The following is a 6,000-nucleotide window of genomic DNA, read 5'->3' as shown; positions in this document are numbered from 1 at the left end:
CTACAGCTCCCAGCACCCCTCAGCCAGCATGGCCAGGTTGGGAGCCGCCGGGCTCTTCTCTTTCCCCTGTCTCAACAGGCTCCCCAAATAAAGGACACCCCCCGAAGCCGGCGGAGGTGGCGCGCGGGCCCGGGCCTCTTGCCGACGTCCAGGCTCCGGGCTGCCTTCCCGGGCTGCGTCCAGCAAGGGGCGCGAGCAGCCCGCGTTCTTTCCCCCGCCAGCCAGCCAGCCAGCTGCGCTCGCGGCGGCGCCAGTGCGGGAATGTGCGCGCAGGAGAAGGAAGTCGGAGCCGCGGCTGCCGCTGCCGCAGCCACCGAGCCCGAGCTGTCGAGGACGACCCCGGGGCGTCCGGGCCGCCCCCGCTGAGCGCGGCACTGCAGGAGCGGCGGCGCTCGCCCGCCTTGCGCATGGGGCTGGTCCGGGCGAGCGCAGCCGGGCGCGCAGCCCGCCGCCGCCGCTTGGCTGGCGCTCCGCGCTAGCCCTGGACCCAGCCGGCTCCTTTGCGGCGGCGGCGGCGGCTTCTTCTGCCCGCTGCGCGCCTCTGCCCGCCGGCCGGGGTCCTGAGGGCGAAGCGAGGCGCCGCTCGCCCGCTGGCGGGGCCTGGCCGGCCGGGAAGACGGAGGAGGCGATCCCCGCCTCGGAGGTGAGTCACTCTGCCTCCAGCGCGGGTTGGGGCCCCGCTCTGCCCTGCGGAGGAGCAGCCCCCCCCAGTCCCTGCTTAGGGCCGGCCTTGGAGCGCCGCTGAACGCGGGGACCTCTGGAGGAGGTCGGGTGGGACGCCTTGCCTGACTCGCCGGAGGAGCGTTCTCACGTTACGCTGGCGACACGCAGCAGCAGCAGCACGCAGGTGATCTTGTGGCGCCGTGGAGAGCCGGCCAATGTCTTGGAGCAGAAGTTTTCCTGGGCCAGAGGCAGCCCACGTGCGGCTTGGTCCTTCCAGGATTTGCTGGAGACGCTTGGTCACGTTTCCAAGTTGGCTTCGCTGCCCCTCCTAGCCGAGCTGGGCAACCAGAAAGAGACCCCTTGTGACTCAGTGGGACAGATGAGGGGCGAAGTTCAGGGCCGCGCAGCCCGGGTGGGGGAAGCCAAATGACACCCCCCCCCCCCAGCGGCAGTTGATGAGGGCCTCAGGGTGGCAGAAGCAAACTCCGTTTCATTCCTGTAGTCGTCGTGCTATGATTTAAGCGAGCTTAAAATGTTAAACTGCACGTGCTCGGAGTGTCCCCTTCCCCAGGGTTGGCAAACATCCTAGTGCACAAGGAATGCAGAAGCAATTGCAAAGCGTGGAGTGTGTGATGGGAGAGAAATGTTAATGGTGTACTTCACAACTGAGGTAGTAGGCAAGGTCATGGAAAGCCCCTCCACCCATAAGAGCATTAAGCCTAAAATTACCCAACTCCACCACCGCTTGGGTCAGCCAAGCCTTTATGCGCCAGGATCCTTTGTGACGTTGTAGGGAGGCAAGCGGGGGTGAGGTGAGGACTGCCCACTGGCCAAGGATGTGTGGACTACTTTTGAGCATCCTTGGGGTGATCTGAGAGTTGTGGCCTGCTGTAGGTCCCCCAGGGGCCCGGGCGTGTTCCAAGGGTTATATCCTGCTACTTCCCCCCTGCACCATCGCAAGGGATTCTGGGTGATCCATAAATTGCACATCCCCCCCCCCCCCGCCAGCCCCTGCCAGAATCTTGCAAGGAATTCTGGGGTGTGTCTCTTGGATCATGCATTGCTTTGGTGCTCCTAAGGATACTGTACTGCCCTGAGCAATTGCTGGAGTCAGTTGTGCGGTTGGCTGGCCCTGCTTCCTTGGAAATGCCGATTGTGTATGGTAAACCACAAGAGGCCCCATGTCTGGGGAGCACATTGATTTCCCTTTTCTTTGTCCGGAAAGGCAGTTGTTGTCATGTGTGAATGCTTGACGTGTGTTGTTAGTAGCATATTTGCTTGGAGTTCTAGAAACGATTACCCCCCCACCCCAAGGGTCTTTTTGATAGTGTATGCTATGAAACTCCGTGCCTCTTCAGAGCGTGTTCACACGTGCATGCCCAGTGCATGACAAGTACAGGGTCAAGTGATGCTGTAGGAAGCTAGGAATGATCTGTCCACTTGGCCCAATGTTGTCTGTTCTTGCTGGCAGTGGGTCTCCAGTAAAAAAAAAAAAATGTCTTTCCCATCACGGCCTGATCTTTTTGGCTGGAATTGCCAGGGAGTTGAACTTAGGATCTTCTGTGTGCAAAGCAGATGCTTGACCAGTGAGCGAAGATTGCACTTCCTTATATGTGTGTGAAACAAAACCATTGCAGATCAAAAGCATGCATGTGTATTTGGTGATCAGGCGATACCTGTGAGTGTAAGGGACCTAGAATTTCATGGGCTGGTTCACGCATGCATTGTTTCTTCTTTCTTTCTGTCTGTCTGTCTGTCTGTCTGTCTTTCTCTCTCTCTCTCTCTCTCTCTTTCTCTCTCTCTCTCTCTCTCTCTCTCTCTCTCGCTCTCTCCCCGCTTGATGACCAGCAGTGGGGTGTGTGAATGTACTTCATTGCAAAGCTTTGTGTTGAAGGCGAAAGGGGGGGTAATATGAAGACGCTCTCTGTGTCCACACAGGCAGGCCATCACTGGATGTCCCGACAATCAAGTGAGGAATATGGCCATGTGTCAAGCAGCAGAGCTGAACTAAGGAGATCTGTAATTATCTCATTTTGGGCCCAATCCTATGCATGTTTAGACAGAAAAAAATCCACAAAGTCCTATGCTGGCTGGGGAATGCTGAGAGTTGTAGGACTTTTTTTCTGTCTAAACATGCATAGGATTGTGTCTTTATAGTCTTTAAAAAGGGCATCTTCAGACAGTTGACTCCCAGCACAACCAGTCAGAAGGTATTGTGAGCTGTCTTCATTTCCTTAACAGATTTTCTGTGTTAAGAAAAAGGATGGAAGAAGTGATGGGAAAACATGGGAGGGTTACGAGTGGAAGGCTATATTTTCTGCCTCCCCCAGCAAAATTCTGTGAATGAGGCATGATGCTGGCATGATAAAAGCCTTGTCTGGAAGCACCGCCATGTCTGCATCTGCTCGGGAACTCCAACAGGCTGTGTCGTCCTGCAGATGTTTTTCTTTTTCCCAGGGAGCAACCAAGGTTTCCTTGATGTAATATGTGGACAGGCCCTTATTTTATTTAAAAGATTTATAAACCACTTTTTAGGGGAAGCCCTTCTAAGGTGCCATCCAAAAATTTAAAATAACAACAAAGAAGCAATGATAAAACCAATAATAACACAATAATAAAATCAAAATTAACAATTTGAACTTGCTGATACACTATACAATGGCACCCAATAAAGTCCTGAGTCAATTATAGGCCAAGATAAATAACTCTTTAGGGCTACAGTGTTACACCCGAGGAGGTGATAGAGAAGCAGAGTCGAGTCATCACCCCTCTATATTTATTTCCGCCATTTCCTATCATCGCATACGGCTTGGTTAAAAACTTCTTTTTTCCGTCTGCTAAATTTGTAATCTGTAACTTTTTGCTGAGGGGAAGGGTGAGAGAAATATAGATTCAATGTTCTTCCCTCAAGTTCTTATTGTTGTTCCTAAACTTGCATTCTCTCTAGAGGCTTTCTTTTTATTAACATTAAGGAAGCCGGGGGTGGGGGGGTGGAGAATGCAGGCCCTTGCGTTGCTAGGAGACGTCCCCTCCAGGCTTACTGGCTACCAATTTTTGTGTTAATGGTAATTTCTGGGCCCACTTCAGTGCCTCCTCTTAGGACAATGGGTAGCCTTTAAGAGCCATGTGCTGCCTCTGTGAAATCTACTTGGCGCATGGATTTTTTGGCTAGGGACAGAGGCTGTGTGCTCTTATTAATGCTGACAGCTGGTTGGTTGTGGGAATACTGCTGGGGGTTTTGGACTGTAGGGGAATGGAGGTGGGCTGAGGAGACCTGCATTTGAATCCTCAGTTCAGCCATGATACTCGTTGTGTACTCTTAGGCCACTCACACACTGGGCCAGTTCGCACAATCAAACAAGCCACCATGACTCAAATAAAAGGTCCTCGGGGACCTTTTTAACCAAAACACAGCCTCAAAATAAATTATTTCATGAGGTAATGTAACTTTGCATTTCTCTCTGAGCTTCTTATTTATTTATTTATTTATTTATTTATTTCATTTCTATACCGCCCAATAGCCGAAGCTCTCTGGGCGGTTCACAAAAATTAAAACCAAACAACACACAATAAAACAATTTAAAATATATAGAACATTAAAACCACAATATAACAATAAGGTAAAAAGGTAAAGGTGTCCCCAACCAGTCGTGTCCGACTCTAGGGTGCGGTGCTCATCCCCGTTTCTAAGCCGAAGAGCCAGCGCTGTCCGAAGACGCTTCCGTGGTCATGTGGCCGGCATGACTGAACACCGAGGTGCACGGAACACTGTTACCTTTCCCGCCGAGGCGGTACCTATTTATCTACTTGCAATTTCTTGCTTTCGAACTGCTAGGTTGGCAGAAGCTGGGACCGAAGACGGGCGCTCACTCCGTCACGCAGCACTCGGGTCTCGAACTGCTGACCTGCCGACCTTCCAGTCTGCAGTTCAGCGTCTTAACCACTAAGCCACCGCGGCCCCGCAATATAACAATACAACCACATTAAAACCTAGCAGCAGTACAGGAGTTTAAAATACAGATTTAAAACAGCAAAGATAAAAATTTAGAAAGCTAAAACGCCTGGGAAAATAAAAAGGTCTTCACCTGGCGCCGAAAGGAGTACAATGTAGGCGCCAGGCGAACCTCACTAGGGAGCTCATTCCAGAGCCGGGGTGCCACAACAGAAAAAGCCCTCCTCCTAGTAGCCACCCGCCTCACTTCCTTTGGCAGGGGCTCACGGAGAAGGGCCGCTGATGATGATCTTAAGGTCCGGGCAGGCACATTTCTTGGAAGAAAGGCAAAATACATGTGTAATCTAAAAATGAAATACAGATATTTTCTCAAGAGACAGACAAACACGCAACTCAAAACAACAACTGTGGGTGAAAGAAAATGGTGGACTGCAGAAGTAGCCGGTCATTTGAGGAAGACATTTAACCCAATGTTTTATTTTTTTTTCCACATTGGTATAATTCTCACTTTTTCCAAGGAGCTCAGTGGGTAGGCAGATGCCAGGGCCCCAGGAATGGAGGAATCAGCCTTATGCCATTTCAGATTATTTGGCCCTCTAGCTCAGTATATTCTGAATGATAGTAGCTCTACTGATGGGGTCTTTGGCAGAGAAGGGTCTCCCCATCACCTGCTACCTGGTCCTTTTTTAAATTATGGAAGTTGGAGATTGCGCCAGGGATCTTCTTCATGCAAAACAGGTGCTCTACCATTGAGCTACTGTCAAAGTCCAACTAAGGGCTGGTTTGCACACTTACACATCATGTGATGATTTGCAACTGAATGTGTGAATGGAACCCCCCTTGAAAAGCATTTGCCATTGAGGAGATTCAGAAGTGTTTTATATGGGGTGGTTCATTCATACATCCAAGCCACCGCTCTAAGGTTTCAGTGGCCATCAAATGAACATGGGGAAATGAGCCAGCTGAAGAACATCATTTCAGTCCTTGCTTTGTGTAGCTCAGCACCAGAACCTGTTTTGAATGCTAGAGCTCAGTCTTGGACCACATGAAATGAGAATAGAATGTGCCTCTGCACATATGGAAGGCGCATTTCCTTAACCCACAAGTCCCCGTGACCTGCCAGCACAAACATGGAGAGGCATGAGCCGCAGGCGTGTTGCACAACAGGAAGATTAGGAAATGCGTTGTGTGTTGGGTGGGATGGAAGATCAGAAGCATGGGGTGAAAGCAAAGAACTGAGCCTGGAGGGCTGAAATTTTAGCTCGTTAAAATTCCTTGCCTTTGAAAACGATCGAATTGGAGCCCTGCTAGCTTGCGTAGTTTCCATTAATTATATTTAAGATTTCATAACAAACTTTTTAATTAAGTGCCTGGCTGATGCTGGC

The 6,000-nt window shown here is 50.9% G+C and overlaps 1 protein-coding gene across 2 annotated transcripts in view; it reads left to right on the top strand.

Moving 5' to 3' along the window:
* The first annotated feature begins 229 nt into the window (after nt 1-229).
* Nucleotides 230-6,000, top strand: part of PITPNM2 (phosphatidylinositol transfer protein membrane associated 2) — a 221,909-nt gene continuing 216,138 nt past the window's right edge. Inside the window, exon 1 of one of the 2 annotated variants that reach the window (XM_084820036.1) lies at nt 230-643. The gene's annotated coding sequence lies outside the window, so the exon portion shown is untranslated. Of the gene's footprint in view, nt 848-6,000 lie in introns of both variants that reach the window. The other variant, XM_084820035.1, reaches the window with a different exon arrangement.

The sequence above is a fragment of the Heloderma suspectum genome, chromosome 13 (assembly GCF_057233095.1).
Source record: "Heloderma suspectum isolate Gila_16-S chromosome 13, 16-S_ref, whole genome shotgun sequence".
NCBI lineage: Eukaryota > Metazoa > Chordata > Lepidosauria > Squamata > Helodermatidae > Heloderma > Heloderma suspectum.
This window is presented reverse-complemented; position numbering and strand designations above follow the sequence as displayed.